Here is a 17879-nt window from a genome sequence, read left to right as displayed (position 1 = left end):
AATAATAAATTAATGCAATTTAGTGTATACGTCAACTAGAGTAAAATAAAAATCGACCAAGTGTAGCTCAGGAGGAGTGGAGCATCTCACGGAATACTTCCATCAAATTTATTTAATTTGATATTTTAAATATAATTGGCAAGTTACTTTTTTCTTATTGTTCAATTATTGTGTGTTCCCATAAATTTAAGGTATGCGGTTGATTTTTTTTTGTTCTTCTGTTAAGAGCTTGAAAGCTCTGTTAATGGTGAAAGATGAAGAAGAGAGAATATCGAGACAGAGAGAGAAGCTTCCGGAAAAAATGAGTAATATTTTTACTAACTGATTTTATAATACACTGTACATCCTTTTATACAAGAATAACTAACTTCTTAATTACTAGTCTTAACACTAACTAACTAACTTGTCAGCTCATCCACAGCTCAACATTCCCCCTCAAGCTATGTGGTGTGAACAAGTTGAACACTCCTAGCTTGGACAATAGAAATTCATGCTATGCTCGACCAAGACCTTTAGTTAAAATGTCTGCCAGTTGCAACTCTGATTTCACATGTGATGTTTCTATCAATCCCTTTTATATCTTTTCTCTAATGAAATAACAGCCAATCTCTATGTGCTTTGTCCATTCGTGATAAATTGGATTCGCTGCAATCTGAAGAGCGGCTTTACTATCACAAAACAGCTTCACTGGCAGTTGAATTTGCAAATTCAGTTCTCCAAACAATCCTACTAGCCAAACTACTTCTGCAATTGATCTTCCCGTGCTTCTGTACTCAGCTTCTGCTGAACTTCTTGATATAGTACTCTACTTCTTCGATTTCCATGAAAGTAAAGAGTCTCCAATCTTGACAACAAAACCACTGATTGATTTCATTGTCATAAGGCAAGTAGCCCAATCAGCATCACAGAACACTGTCAGCTCATTAGACATTCTAGAGGATAATAAAATCCCTAAGCCAGCTGCATTTTTAAGATATTTGACTACCCTTAAGGCTACCTCCATGTGTGACTTATTGGGTGAATACATGAATTAGCTCAAGTTTTGTATTGCATAGGCTATGTCTGGCCTAGTCATTGTGAGGTATAAAAGCTTGTCCACCAATTTCTGATAACTTGTGGCATCTTCTATTGCCTCATCTATCTCTGTAGTATCAACTGCAAGGCCTTTGTCATATGCCATACTAGTGAGTCTCTGATTGACTTCCAAAGGTGTACTTGCATGCTTAGATCCTGCCAAACCCAGGTCTGAGATTAAATCTAAAGCAAACTTCCTTTGACAAACATAAATCTCAGCTTTACTTCTAGCTATTTCAAGACCACGAAAATACTTCATCTCCCCCAAGTCCTTGATCTTGAAATGATGTTGAAGTAATGCCTTAGTGTCCTCCTGAATAAGAGAGGCAGAAGAACTAATAATCAAAATATCATCCACATACATAAGGATAATCCTAATGTGGCCATTAACTTTCTTAGTGAAAAGAGAGTAATCATAGTGACTCTGGATAAGCCAGAAGTCAAAAGAGCCTCAGATAATTCCAAATTCCACTGTCTGGATGCTTGCTTCAGTCCATATAGAGACTTTTGCAATTAGCACACATTAGACAACTCCCCCTATCTAGCAAAACCTGGAGGCTCCACCATGTAGACATCCTATATCAAATCTCCTTGCAACAAAAGCATTAAAGACATCCATCTGGTGCAAGTGCCAACCATACATAACAGTCATGGATAAAACAGCTCTAACTGTGACTATATTTACTAGAGGAGAAAAGGTCTTCTGGTAGTCCAACCCCTCCTATTGTGTATATATTTTTTGTTAAACGAGCCTTGTACCTCTCTACCCCCCCCCCCCCTAGCATTATACTTGACCACCCACTTACATCTTATGGCCCTCTTACCAGCAGGCAAGTCCACCAAAAACCAAGTGTTATTATCAAGCAATGCTTGAATTTCCTGCTTCATAGCTGTAACTCAGTTAAAGCCTCTGAGTAGGAGCCGGGTTCTTTAATGACAGAATAACTGCAAATGGAGTCAAGGTAGGAGGCTGAAAGGGAGGTATAAGACATGTAGTTAGACATAGGGTATATGCAAGAGGCTGAAGTATGGTCACTAGGTAGTGGACCATGCACAAAGTCATCCAACCATCTAGGAGGTCTGAAAGTTCTAGCAGTTCTCCTGGGTTGTGGGGAAGGAACATCAGGAGAGTTAGTAAGTGAGGAATGGCCTGCTGCAGAATCACTAAATTGGGTGAAATGTCTAGGTAATAAGAGCACAGGGCTGGGTGCTTCAGCATTATCCTGTATACCAGCATGAATTCCATGGATAGGAAAACCTGATTGAGGAGGAAATGATTCTGGGCTAAAACTGGGCTCCTGAATAGAGGGACCATCTTAAGTAAATGGTGACTCTGAAAGTGAATCCATATGTGGCATAGGTGCAGGACAAGCAGGAATCCTGTAGGCATTTGATGTTTTAGATGATTTGAAAGGAAAAATATCCTCTTTAAAAACATCTCTGCATATGAATAACATCTTGCGTGAGAGGCTATAGAGTTTGTATCCTTTTTGTGTGTTAGAATACCTCATATGTACTGTTGCTTCAGCTCTTGGGCCAAACATATCTCCATTAGCCCTAGTAATAGTAGTATAACACAAGCTGCCTATAACTCTCAAATGAGCCAAGTTAGGTTTCTTCCAAAGAAAATTTTAAATGGTGACTTGTTTCCTAGTACTGGAGATGGTATCCTATTAATGAGATACACAACATTGACAGCACAAATACTCCAAAATCTCAAAGGCAACCCTACTTGAAACCTAAGGGCCCTGACCATTTCAAGGATATGTTTGTGCTTTCTTTCAACCACCTCATTTTGTTGGGGTGTGTGAACACAAGAGATCTAGTGAATAATCCCTGCATTACTGAATAAAGCTTTGCAAAAAGAATTGAAAAACTCAGTCCCATTATCACTTCTAAAGACCTTTATTGATGTATTAAAGTGAGTTTGTACAAGTAGTAAGAATTCCTTAAGGATAGTGCTAACATCACTCTTCAGATATAGAAGAAACACTCATACCATTCTACTACAATTATCCACCAAAGTAAGAAAATACCTACAACATTCAAAGGTAGGGACCCTATAGGGACCCCAGACATCTGCATGTACCAAGTCAAAGGGTTTTGCAGCTTTACTATTACTTATAAGGAAAGGAATTCTTGTCTGCTTAGCTAGAGGGCATAAAGTACAAGTCTTAGTATTATTCATGTTACTTCTAACTAAAGAAAGCTGTCTTAATATCCTCCCAAATACATGTCCTAGCCTCTTGTGCCATAGCTCATCCTCATCATGTACTGTTAGGAATACTAAAGAGACAAGCGATGGTGGCCTTTTATTCTTTGAGTGCCAATGATACAGATCTTCTTCCATTCTACCAATCCCCTTCACCTTCCCAATGTGAAGGTCCTGCATTAGACAAAAATCAGGATAGAATGCCATAAAGCATCTCAACTCTCTTGTCAACTTTGCTACTGATAACAAATTAAACTTGAATTTAGGGACACATAGAACATTATAAATGTTTCCTTGCAACAATTCAGAACTCCTTATATGTGTAATGGAGACTGTACTGCCATTAGGTAAGAGCACCTTCTAATTCTCACGTTTAGTAATTATAGACAGCATACCACAGTCTCCCACCATGTGATTTGTGGCCCCACTATCTACAATCCATTTATCATTCATATAATTAGGAAGAGATTGAGTAACAATACCTGATGCATTAGTTGTTGCTTTAGTACTGTTACCTTTGCTCAACATCTTCAGAATTTGGTTATACTATTCTTGGGTGAAGACCATAGGTGCTGCACCTGCATTCATATTTGTTGCACTTTGGCCTACAATAACACTGATCATCATCCCTTGACCCTGTCATATGTAGCAAAACCCTGACTACCACCAATAAAACCTGAACCATGATACTCTTCACTAGGGAAGTTGTATCCATGATTACTAGTGTTATGACCTTGATGGTAACCCCCAGGATAATGCTGCCCAGGAATCATATTAGAGTTTTGGTTCAATTGTTTACCAAACGAGGTCACATTGTTGGCAGTCACATTATTAGAAGTTGCCCCATTATTCTTTCTCCCCTTATAGTTTGGAGGGTATCTAACTAATTGGTAACAATTTTCCTCAGTATTGTGGTGCGACTGTGTTCATTATCCACGAAAAGACAATCGCATTGCATATTTCCCAGTGTTCATGAAACTCGTCATCAAATAATTTCTTTCTACAAGTTCCGGTAACAAAACCTAATTTCAGTTTGGCTTGAAGTGTTATATGCATCGACTTTCGCCATAGTCCATAGTTCTCAGATCCTTTGAGTTGGATCAGAATCAGAATTTAACCCGGAGTATCCGATGGATGCACAAAGAATGGATGCGTGTGGTCAATTTTAGCTTCATTTCCTGTAGTCGCGACTCCGGTTCCGTCTCCAATCGCCATTGTAACTGAATTGGGAAAAATTCAAAAAATTCTAGCTTTGCAATATGTGATGTTGGAACAATTTCTTCACGATTATGCAGGTATAAGCTTCGAAAAATAGACGAGTTATGAGCGAAGTTCCGATTGATTCTCATAACTCTGATACCATGTTAAGAGGTTAAAAGCTCTATTAATGGTGAAAGATAAAGAAGAGAGAATAGCGAGACAGAGAGAGAAGCTTCTAGAAAATGAGTAATATTTCTACTAACTGGTTTTACAATACATTGTACATCATTTCTCCACTGAATAGATGTGGTGCGAGTGTGTTCATTATCCACGAAAGGACAATCGCATTGCATGTTTCCCAGTGTTCATGAAACTCATCATCGAATAATTCCTTTCTACAAGTTCTGGTAACAAAACCTAATTTTCGTTTGGCTTGAAGTGCTATACGCATCGACCTTCGTCATAGTCCATAGTTCTCAGATCCTTTGAGCTGGATCAGAATCAGCATTGAACCCGGAGTGTCCGATTGATGCACAAAAAGTGTATGCGTGTGGTCAATTTTAGCTTCATTTCCTGTAGTCGCGACTCATGTTTCGTCTCCATTCGCCATTGTAACTGAATTGGGAAAAATTCAAAAATCCTAGCTTTGCAATACGTGATGTTGGAACAATTTCTTCACAATTCTGCAGGTATAAGCTTCGAAAAATAGACGAGTTGTGAGTAAAATTCCGATCGATTCTCATAGCTCTGATACCATGTTAAGAGCTTGAAAGCTCTGTTAATTGTGAAAGATGAAGAAGAGAGAATAGCGAGACAGAAAGAGAAGCTTCTGAAAAATGAGTAATATTTCCACTATCTGATTTTACAATACACTATACATCATTTCTCCACTGAATAGATGTGGTGCGACTGTATTCATTAACCACGAAAGGACAACCGCATTGTATGTTTCCCAATGTTCATGAAACTCGTCATCAAATAATTCCTTTCTACAAGTTCCGGTATCAAAACCTAATTTTCGTTTGGCTTGAAGTGTTATACGCATCGACCTTCGCCATAGTCCATAGTTCTCAGATCCTTTGAGCTGGATCGGAATCAGAATTGAACTCGAAGTGTCCGATGGATGCACAAAGAGTGGATGCGTGCGGTCAATTTTGGCTTCATTTCCTGTAGTCGCGACTCAATCGCCATTGTAACTGAATTGGGCAAAATTCAAAAAATTCTAGCTTTGCAATATGTGATGTTGGAACAATTTCTTCACGATTCTGCAGGTATAAGCTTCGAAAAATAGACGAGTTATGAGCGAAATTTCGATCGATTCTCACAGCTCTGATACCATGTTAAGAGCTTGAAAGCTTTGTTAATGGTGAAAGATGAAGAAAGAAGAGAGAATAGCGAGACAGAGAGAGAATCTTTTGGAAAATGAGTAATATTTCCACTAACTGATTTTATAATACACTGTATGATAAAATAAAATTTAATGTATAAATTAAGCTGTTATTTAATATTGAATACTAATATTAATAATTTCTTTGCAGGAAAGATCATATTTTAATTAAAAATTCAGCAGCTTGACAATTAAGGAGGCATGTGAGAAAAAGAAAAAGAACCGATTTTTGCATTATACAAATCAAGACCCATGACAAACAAAATGAAAAGAAAGAAGAAGAAAATGCTGAAGGCCAGAAAGAAAGCCACGCTACTTTAGAGCAAGTGTGCATTTGCTAATGAGAATTTTGAAAGACAAAGTTGTCAGAATAATTTTTATATTTAACAATTGGAGTGGCAACTTGACAAATTGGATAAAGAAAGTTTTCTGACAAATTCACAACAATAGGCAAGTTGCCAACTTAGAAAATAAGAAGTGTAACAATTCAGTGTATCGAAGCTCTATAAATAGCGCCACATTGAGCAGCTTTGAGAGTAGAGGAGCAAAGATATTTCATAAGTCATTTTCTTTCTTCTTCGTCTTCAGTTATTCAGTGTAGGAAATTACTCTATTTTTCGTTTTTAATTAAATAGTGAGAATTATTCTTCTTGAATATTTTTTTCTATTTTCTTATTAATGGGCAAGAATATTTCTGTTGCTAGTACTAACTCCAGTATGGAGTAACTCTTCTTGTGTTGGGAGAATGACAGATCTTAATATTTTTATATAATAGTAGATTATTCCTCAATTTCACATGTTTGAGCTGGAGCTTTTTTATTTATATCTACTTTATAGTTAAGTGTTATTTAACTTGTTAAAATCTATCTATTTCTTACTACATATTAACTCATTACTAATTCTGTAATCGAGAGAGGTGGAAGAAGTAATATAGTTAATTTTGGTATTGATAGATGTTAACTTTTATTTAGTGGCATCTAGTTCTTATATGTTAAAATTGATTCTACACTTATTTGTAATCGAGAGAGGCGAATAGTGTAAAAATCAGTTGTAACAAGTAAGGTAACCGAAAGGGACTTACTAAAAAGAGCGTGTTTCAGTTTAAGCATATATTTCTGGCTCCTTAATATTACTATTTTGACATTTGATTTGTAAAATCGAGAGGAGTGCAATTAATTGTTCAACTTAAGTAATAATATATAAATATAATCGTGAGAGGCATTTATACATTTGTGAGAAATAGAAATTGAAGGATAATTTTATCTATTATATAATAGAAATACTAAAGTGAAGTTACGATCCCAACACATTTTTATTATATTTGTGAAAAATAAAATATTTTTTATTGCTCTATTCATTCATTTTTAGTTAGTTAATTCACAACTCAACTCTTTCTGATTTACTCAAATAGTAATTAAAACAAGAAACTTCTGTAGAATAGATATACCAATCTCTTGGGTTCGATATCTTTCTATACTATTATTTGACAGATTGCGAGTTTAAGTTATATACACGTCACATACTCGTCACTGTACATCCTTTTATACAAAAATAACTAACTTCTTAGTTACTAACTAACTTGCCAGCTCTAACATCCCTCAACATCTTCATACAAACAATTTGCAATGCTAACATACTTATATATAATAGATATAAATGTAAGTACACAAAAATTTTATTTTAAAACTCTTTTTAACATCACATATAAATATTGTTAATTAATCACAAATGATAAAAGTTTAAGCAAAAATAACAAATATCACGTAATTTAGCGGAAATCCAAGTTAAACACGTTACTTAATGAGGGTATAGTTGGCGGGTTCATAATCTCCATTGTTGGGCCCATACAGCAGTCCAAAACTGGTCCAACACGTATATGGACCTAAGTAAAGGCTGGACCATAAAAAATCATAACTAGGCAATAATTTAAAATATTTTACACAGTCCTAGCAGATTTTCTTAATTTACAATTTTGACAGTTATATATTTGCATTTCAATCACAATCCAGCGATTCTATCTATCAAACCGGCATCCCATCACCCCCAATCCCAGCGAAATTCATGTTTCATTAAATTTCAACAGCCTTTAAGCTAATTTCATGCTAGATAGAGTTTTATCTTTTAGGAGTATTTCTATTCATTTTATTGGTAAATGGTAATGATGATTTTAATATTTATCTCTTTCAATTACGATAACTAATACCATGCTATTATACGTGGGATCCTTTCTAGCTATGTTTCAAGTCTTGATTCTTATATATTTTATATTCCATCATACTTCTCAATTCTCTCCTTTCTCTTTTTAATTATTTGTAGTAGAACTAATCTTTTTTTAAAACAATAGATTTGTGCAATGAGTTGAAAAATTCGTTTGTGTTTTGGGTTTGTCAAAGAAATTGTAAACTAGTAAACCATTACATGTAGATAAACCGTTATATATGTAAAAAAAAATATTATATGTGTATTTTTAAATATATAAAAAAATATTATACATATATAAGTAGTATATTTTTTTATATATGTAGAAAATACATATGACATATTTTGTATATATTTTATTACATATATATACATCATATATTTGAAAAATATACATCTCATATATATTTTATATGCACTTCTTATAAATTAATACAATTATATACATTGTATATATTGTGTGCACAGTTTGTAATAAATTATCAAAATACCATTAGGATTCATCCACTTTCACCTCTAAAAAGAGGAGAGACAGATATTTGAATGTTAAATGAAATTTGGATAAGAGGAGAAAGGGAGTGAAAAAATAAATAAGGATAAGAATCAATCCCGTGATTTGTGCATTATGTTTACTCATTAATTGTGTGCTTAATCTGTAAAAGGAATTGATATTTATGGAATAAACAAAGAGTGATGCCATTTTTTTAAATAATTATGAAGAAATGCCCAACGTGTAAAAATCGCGCAATGAAAATGAATGAAGAAAATAGTACTACTTTTTAGCCGCTTCCAAAAAATTTACACATATATATAAATATATATAGATATAGTCCATTTTGTATTTTGTCCAATAAAAAAATGAAAAATGTGGAGAGAGAGAGAGTCGGACCTTGGTCGTCAACATGAAATCGCCATTTTTCCAAAGGCCATTCTTAACGTAGCGATCACATTGGGAAATCCTCCTCAAAACTGCCAAAATCAAAGCAATGCCAATATCTGCAGCGTCTTCAGTAATCAAATCGGGACAGTAAGTAACCTTAATTCCTTTTTCCTTGCAGAGTTCCAAATCGATCTTGTCCAATCCCACACTGTAACTCGATACGATTTCCAGCTTCGGTAATGCTCCAATTAGCCCCGCATTTGCTCCGATTGTTGCGTTTCCGACGACTCCTTTGATAGATTCAGAATGCAATTTCAAGAAGTTGCTCTTTTGATGTTCAGGGAAATTCCAGAGCCGGAGAAAGTTGAAACGCTTGTCGAGCTCTTGCTCAAGGTATGGCGACATTGGGCAGGTCATTAACACTCCGATAGATTCCATTGCTTGTGATAGTTTGGAAGTAGGCGAATCGATGAGAGCTTATCCCTCTTTTCTTGAATCTCACTGCTTGCTTGCTGTAGACTGTAATTTGTAGGTGAGAGTAGTGTCAAAATAATTAAAGAAAATAGTTAACCAATGAATTTTTTAAAAGTAGGTCAAATATGGATAAAAATCATATTATTCATTTAGAAAATGGGTAATGTATACGGTTGAAATCGAGCTCACCCAATTTTTCTATCTGACCGGGACCGGGGAGTTGCATCGAAGGTCGGCCCCGTAGTGGATCAAACCAAGGCACGAGGACAAGGTACTAAGTTCGGGATTCGAGGTACCTGTCGAGATCGAGGACATCAGCGATCGAGACCGAATGAGACAGGTATCGAGCAAGATCGAATATAACATAATAACAGAAATGCAAAATATCCGTGACTGGTCGAAGATCATGGCGAAAATCTCGGAACGGATCAAGTTAGAAACGATTAATTAGTTAATCATGTGATTTCCTTTTGTAATTAGAGTTATACCTTAAGTAGAATTCCTCTACTATATAAAGGGTAGTATTAACCATTTGTAAGGCACATTGTTCTCGCATAAAAAAGCCAATATAACGCTTTCTCTTTAGCTTATACTCTCTTGTTCATCAACTTGCTTTATTTTTAACCGTTTTGGTATCAATCAGTTCGAAGGCACCCTAGCTCGAGGGTTGGATTCCGTTTCAACACTGGTTCGCTTTACTTTATAGTTTATTTCTGTTATTAATCTTCATATTTATCAATTGGTATTAAGTGAAATCACGTGTCCTTAGAACCTCATTATAAGTTTAATTGTTATCCAATTTTAAGGGTAAACAGTTTGGCGCCCACCGTAGGGCTAAGGATAACAGTGATTGCTTAATACCGATTCCGATAACACACACTGCTTTATACTTGTTCTCGTAAGAATCTTTGTTTTCAGGATAAACATGTCAAACTCACAAGCAACACCTACACACGGTAACAACAGCCTCAGATTTCACGGGAAAAATGATAATATAGCCGTCCCAGGGATCGAAGCGCCTCAGGCTGACCTCGAGGGAGCACCAATTGCAAATTCCGTCGATGTCAGTTCACATGTCGCCCTAAATGCAAATTTGGGGGCTAATCCCGAAGGTAGCATACGCAGGGAAGTTCGATCAGGTGGTCGAGGTACGTATGGCGGAGAAGATGGTGGAGTTAGCCTCCAATTGATATTCGAAATGTTACAGGCTCAACAAGCCGCTATAGCACAACTACAAAATCAACACCGAACACCGAGTAGGATCGAACCAGAAGTCGTCCACAGGACCGAGCTTGTGCCGGAAAGGTCGAAAGCCAACGAATCGGGGACTGACTCTGCCATTATGAAAATGCTCGAAGAGCTCACTAAATGGATTGAATCGGGAGAAAAGAAAATCGAGGCAAATGGCAAGAAAGTAGAGATATACAACTCCCGGGTTGACCAAATACCGGGGGCACCGCCGATTGTAAAGGGTATGGATTTAAAGAAATTCGTACAGAAGCCTTTCCCTCCAAGTGCGGCTCCGAAACCCATTTCGAAAAAATTCTGAATGCCAGAAATTCCTAAGTATAATGGGACCACCGATCCTAATGAGCATGTCACTTCTTATACAAGCGCAATAAAAGGGAATGACTTGCAAGACGATGAAATTGAATCTGTTTTACTGAAGAAATTTGGAGAAACCTTGTCGAAAGGAGCAATGATAAGGTACCACAATTTGTCGCCTAATTCTGTCGATTCTTTCGCCATGCTTGCAGACTCCTTCGTAAAGGCACATGCCAGAGCAATAAAGGTTGCAACTAGGAAGTCAGACCTCTTCAAGGTGAAACAAAAAGACAATGAAATGTTGAGGAAATTCGTATCTCGGTTCCAGATGGAACGCATGGAACTACCACCGGTCACAGACGATTGGGCTGTTCAAGCCTTTACTCAGGGTTTGAATGAACGAAGTTCAGTGGCATCACGACAGCTAAAGCAGAATTTAATTGAATATCCAGCGGTAACCTGGGCCGATGTACATAATCGGTACCAGTCAAAGATCAGGGTCGAGGATGATCAATTGGGGACCGCTTCCTGTTCTGTTTATCCAAACAGGCTCGTCGGCAGAACTCAAAGGGATATCGACAGAGAACCCCGGTCGAAGAGAGATAGGTATCAACCATACAACGCAGACGTAGAAAATAACGGCCCAGGATGCAATCCCATCCGAAATGATCGAAGGAACGATCGAGGACAGAGCTCTCGAGGGCTCATGAGCAAAAGTGGCTTCGATAAACATGTCGATCACACAGAAGCACCACGGTTATCAGAATACAACTTCAGCATCGACGCATCAGGTATTGTGTCAGCCATTAGGAGAATCAAAGATACTAGATGGCCCAGACCCCTACAAACCGATCAATCCCAAAGAAACCCCAATCAAATATGCAAATACCATGGTACACATGGTCATAGAACCAAAGACTGCAGACAACTAAGGGAGGAGGTGGCCCATCTATTCAACGAGGTTCACCTTCGAGAATTCTTGAGCGACCGAGCTAAGAACCATATCAAAGATAGGGATACGAACAGAAAAAACGAGCAGGAAGAACCACAACGCGTGATTCACATAATCGTTGTGGGGTCGATATTCCACAAGGGCCCGTGTTCAAACGCACTAAAGTATCAATCACCAGGGAAAAACGAACTCGAGACTATGTGCCAGAAGACACTTTATCATTCAATGATGAGGAAGCAAAAGGGATCTCACAACCCCACAATGATGCTTTGGTAATCTCTATCCTTATGAATAAAATTCATGTTAAACAAGTTTTAATTGATCCAGGAATCTCGGCCAATATTATTCGATCGAGGGTCGTAGAGCAGCTCGACCTACAAGATTAGATCGTACCCGCAACTCGGATTGTCAGTGGGTTCAACATGGCGAGTGAAACAACAAAAGGCAAAATCATCCTACCAGTAAATGTAGCCGGAACTATTCAAGAAACAAAGTTCCATGTTATCGAGGGCGATGTGAGATAAAACGCACTGCTTGGAAGACTCTGGATTCACAACATGAGGGCGATCCCCTTAACCCTTCACCAAATATTGAGGTTCCCAATGCCGGATGGAGTAAAAATGATGTATGGGGAACAACATGCTGCCAAAGAGATGTTCACGGTCGACGAAGTAATACCGATATCGGTGCTTTCATCAACAAAGGGATCAGAGTCCAAAGGAAAATATGAAGCTAAATAGCAACCACAACCACCAGTCTCGACTCAGTCGGAGAAGCAGGGAACGGACGAGGATGGTGACTACTGGATCCCTCGATCCTTCATAATCCCCGAGGATTCCGACGCCACCAAATCGACTGTCGAAGAGCTGGAGCAAGTCATACTGATCGAGCATCTACCCGATCGAAAGGTATACCTGTGTACGGGATTAACCCCTGAGCTCAGGGAAAAACTCATTAAATTTCTTATGAATAATATGGATTGTTTTGCTTGGTCCCACCTAGATATGACAGGGATCCCGCCAGAGATCACTACACATCGACTGAGCTTGGACCCGAAGTTTCGGCCGGTAAAACAAAAGAGAGGGCCCCAGTCTGAGGTAAAACATGCATTCATCAAGGACGAGGTAGCCAAACCTCTCAAAATAGGATCCATTCGGGAAGTAAAATATCTCGAATGGTTAGCAAACGTAGTCGTAGTCCCTAAAAAGGGAAATAAACTTAGAATGTGCGTAGACTATAAAGATTTAAACAAAGCATGTCCGAAAGACTCTTTTCCTCTGCCGAATATCAATCGTATGATCAATTCCACGGCCGGCTATGAGATCCTTAGTTTTCTTGATGCCTACTCCGGGTACAATCAAATACAAATGAACCCGGAGGATTAGGAAAAAGCTTCGTTCATCACTAAGTACGACACCTATTGTTATACTGTAATGTCGTTTGGACTAAAAAATGTTGGTGCTACTTATCAATGCTTAGTAAATCGAATGTTCGAAGAACAAATAGGTAAATCAATGGAGGTTTATATTGACGATATGCTAGTAAAGTCCCTGCGGGCAGAGGACCATTTGACACATTTGCAGGAGACCTTCGATATGCTAAGGAAACACTACATAAATCTCAACCCGGAGAAATGTACATTCGGGGTCGGCTCGGGCAAGTTACTCGGCTTTATGGTATCAAATCGGGGGATCGAAATCAACCCCGATAAGATCAAGGCAATCGAGGACATCACAATCGTGGACAATGTTAAGGCCGTACAAAAATTAACAGGGCGCATAGCCGCCTTAGGCCGATTCATCTCGAGGTCTTCAAATAGAAGTCACATGTTCTTCTCACTGCTCAAAAAGAAGAACAATTTTGCATGGACCCCGGAATGCCAACAAACATTGGAAGAATTAAAGCGTTACCTCTCGAGCCCGCCACTGCTTCATACTCCGAAAACGGACGAGCAACTCTACTTGTACTTAGCAGTCTCAGAAAATCGTGGTAAGTGGGGTCCTAGTTTGAGAAGAGCAAGGTACACACTTTCCTGTTTACTATGTTAGTCGAACTTTAGGTGAGACCGAGACCCGGTACCCACACTTAGAAAAATTAGCGCTTGTCCTAATAAGCGCCTCTAAGAAATTAAAACCATATTTTCAGTGTCATCCGATCTGTGTGGTGACTACTTATCCCCTTCGCAATATTTTGCATAAGCCCAAACTTTCAGGCCGATTGGCCAAATGCCCCGTCGAGATTAGTGGGTACGATATCGAGTATCGACCTCGAACGGCCATCAAGTCTCAAATCTTAGCGGACTTCGTGGCCGACTTTACGCCAGCCCTCATACCCGAGGTCGAAAAGGAACTATTATTAAAGTCGGGTACATCATCGGGGGTGTGGACCCTCTTCACAGACGACGCTTCGAATATGAAGGGGTATGGGCTAGGCATCGTTTTGAAGCCGCCCACGGGTAATACAATTAGACAAACTATCAAAACTTCCAAGTTAACTAACAATAAGGTCGAGTATGAGGCCATGATTGCAGGTCTCGAGATAGCTAAAGGTTTGAGATCAGAGGTCATCGAGGCCAAATATGACTCCTTGCTTGTGGTAAACCAAGTCAACAGAACCTTCGAGGTTCGAGAAGATCGAATTCAGAGGTACTTGGACAAATTACATGTGACTCTACAACGGTTTAAAGAATGGACCCTATAGCATGTGCCTCGAGAACAAAACAGTGAGGCCGATGCCCTTGCAAATTTAGGGTCATCAGTCGAAGACGACAAGATTAGCTCGGGGACCGTCGTACAACTTTCAAGGTCAGTAATCGAAGAAGGCCACGCCGAAATCAACTCCACAAGTCTGACCTAGGATTGGAGGAACAAATATATCGAGTACATAAAGAACGGGAAGCTTCCATTGGATCCTAAGGAATCGAGGACTCTACGTACGAAGGCCGCACGATTCACATTGGCCGAAGATGGAACACTATATAGAAGGATGTTCGATGGACCATTGGCAATATGTTTGGGACTAGGAGATACCGACTACGTCCTACGAGAAATCCACGAGGGCACCTGCGGAAATCATTCCGGTGACGAATCATTGGTTCACAAAGTCATCAGAGCAGGATACTATTGGGACATTATGGAAAAGGATACAAAAGAGTTTGCTCGAAAGTGCGACAAATGTCAAAGGTATGCGTCGATGATTCACCAATCCGGAGAGCAACTCCACTCAGTCTTATCCCCATGGCCATTCATAAAATGAGGAATGGATATCGTCGGCTCTCTACCGTCGGCCCGAGGTAAAGCTAAATTTATTTTATTTATGACTGACTATTTCTCTAAGTGGGTTGAAGCACATGCTTTTGAGAAAATTAGAGAAAAAGAAGTCATAGACTTCATCTGGGACCACATTATATGCCGATTCGGGATGCCTGCCGAGATCGTATGCGACAATGGAAAGCAATTCGTCGGCAACAAAGTAACAAAGTTTCTCAAAGATCGTAAAATAAAAAGGATCATGTCAATGCCATATCATCCTAGTGGGAACGGACATGCCGAATCGACAAACAAGACCATCATTCAAAATCTAAAGAAAAGATTGAACGACGTTAAGGGAAAATGGAGAGAAATATTGCCCGAAGTCCTTTGGGCGTATCGAACAACACCAAAATATAGTACGGGGGCAACACCATTCTCTTTAGTATATGGCGCCAAAGCTCTGATCCCTGTTAAAGTTGGGGAACCGGCGTCAGGTTTTGATATGCAATAGAAGAGTCAAATCACGAGGCTATGAATACAAGCCTCGAACTACTAGATGAGAAACAGGAAGTCGCCCTCGTCCGCACAGAAACATCGGATCGAAAGGTACTACAATCGAAGAGCCAATCTTCGACACTTTAAAATTAGGGACTTGGTTCTGAGGAAGGTCACCCTCAATACTCGAGACCCAAACGAAGGAAAATTTGGCCTGAACTGGGAGGGACCATATCAGGTCCTCGATATCATCGGAAAGGGATCCTACAAACTTGGCACGATGAATGGCAAACAATTACCAAACAATTGGAACATATCACTCCTCAAACGATATTACTTCTAAGGTACGACCTTCTCTACTTTCGTTTATATTTTATACTAACCATTTGCAGGTGTTTAATCGAAGACATCAAAGGATTCTTCAAATACAAAGTCCTTAAGTTTGAAAGCACGCATTGCATTCTTTTTTCCTTCGATCGGTTTTTGTCCCAAATGGATTTTTCCGGCGAGGTTTTTAACGAAGCAACCATTGTTCGTGTTAAACTTAGAGCAATTCAACAGTATCTGAGGCTCCTTTACAATCAACCTCGAATACTGGGGGGCATCACCCTCGGATAGTTACAAGGAAAATACTTCATGTCGATAGAGTCTCAATAGGCAAATTTTGTAAGGGTCAAACGGTCGAACGAACCATGCTCATGTAGATTACTCGAGCCCTAATGGCAAACATGTACCGGTGTTAATCTATTGAAAATAGTATTTTTTCCTTGCCAGATATTTCATGCCTTAGAGAAGTTTTTTACTTTACAATGTCGTGCTTATGATCTATTGTGTAAACTGGCTTAAGGGCCGGTCACAACTAAAGTTCGAACAATTGACCCCGCACTCGGGGACTGCCGTCCAAAAAATTGACATGATCGAATTACTAAAACCTCGAGATCGTAAGATCTTAAAAAGGCAACCCTCGATTTATAGGCCACAACCACCCCACTCGGGGACTGATACTTCGAACAAGTTCGAAGTATAAGAGGGGAACAAGCCCAAAAGGAGAATTCCAAGCTAAAGGCTACGACCTAATTAACACGGTTCGGAGACGTTCGATTTTCGTTATAAAACAGGCCTTCAAGTATTTTCATAAACCGGTTAACAAGGTTACCCTCAGCTGAATTACTAAGGGCCTGGACAATATCGACCCTCGAAAACCCTAATGGGTACAAAGTCGTTCGAACTCTTGAACAAATTCTTTTTTTTATGCTAAGGCATTACGAAACAAAGGTCTCGATAATATCGACCCTTGAAAACCCTAAATGGGTACGGAATCGTTCGAACACTCGAGCAAATCCCTTATTTCATGCTAAGGTACAACATATTCTATATGATTAAATAATAAACTTTTCAAGCCGAAAAGGGGGAGAAAGCCATTCTTTTTACTATGGCCGTATTGGCCTAATTCAAGAGCCTAAAGGGCCATTTTATTTCTGAGTTCGAGAAATCATCCTCACTCAATTAACACCTAAGGGTCACCCTACTCCAAGTTTGAGCAAGTACTCACTCGATTAAGACTACACTAGTCCGACTTCGGTTTAGTTGCGTAAAGTCTCAGACTTATGAGCAAAATCTCCATAAGGCATAAAGGCATAAATGAAATAGAATTTTCACGAGGCAGTAAATAGTATAAAGACAAGTCAAAAAGAAAAAAGATCTTTTATATATATATATACGAAGATATTTACAAGGACCGACCAGGGTCCCGCACAAAAAATCAAAAAAGAAAAAGCCCAATATTCCTAATTTTCCTTAGGGGCAGCTTTTTCTCCATCGAGGTCCTCCCCATTCTCTGACCCTCTCTTGCTTCCATCATCATCATCGGAAGAGGCCAGCGCTCCAGCATCGGCTCCATGATCTCTAGCCTTTATTATCTCATCGGTACGATCGAAACCTCGAGCGTGGATCTCCTCGAGGGTTTCCCTCTGAGATTGGCATTTGGCGAGTTCAGCAATCTAATGTGCTCGAGTTTGAGCGGTCTCGACTGCCTCTCTCGCTTGGACTGAGCTCTTTTCCTTCATGTATCGAAGATGACTTTCGACCGACGATAATTGGGCTCGAACAACCTATTTTTCAGCAGCAAAGTGGTCCATACTTTCTTTCCATCCCAAGGTCTCTGCCTTCATCATGTCGACCTCCTCGCGGAATTGCTCGATCCTCTCTAC

Source organism: Nicotiana tomentosiformis, chromosome 3 (assembly GCF_000390325.3).
Source record: "Nicotiana tomentosiformis chromosome 3, ASM39032v3, whole genome shotgun sequence".
Taxonomy (NCBI): Eukaryota; Viridiplantae; Streptophyta; class Magnoliopsida; order Solanales; family Solanaceae; genus Nicotiana; species Nicotiana tomentosiformis.
This window is presented reverse-complemented; position numbering follows the sequence as displayed.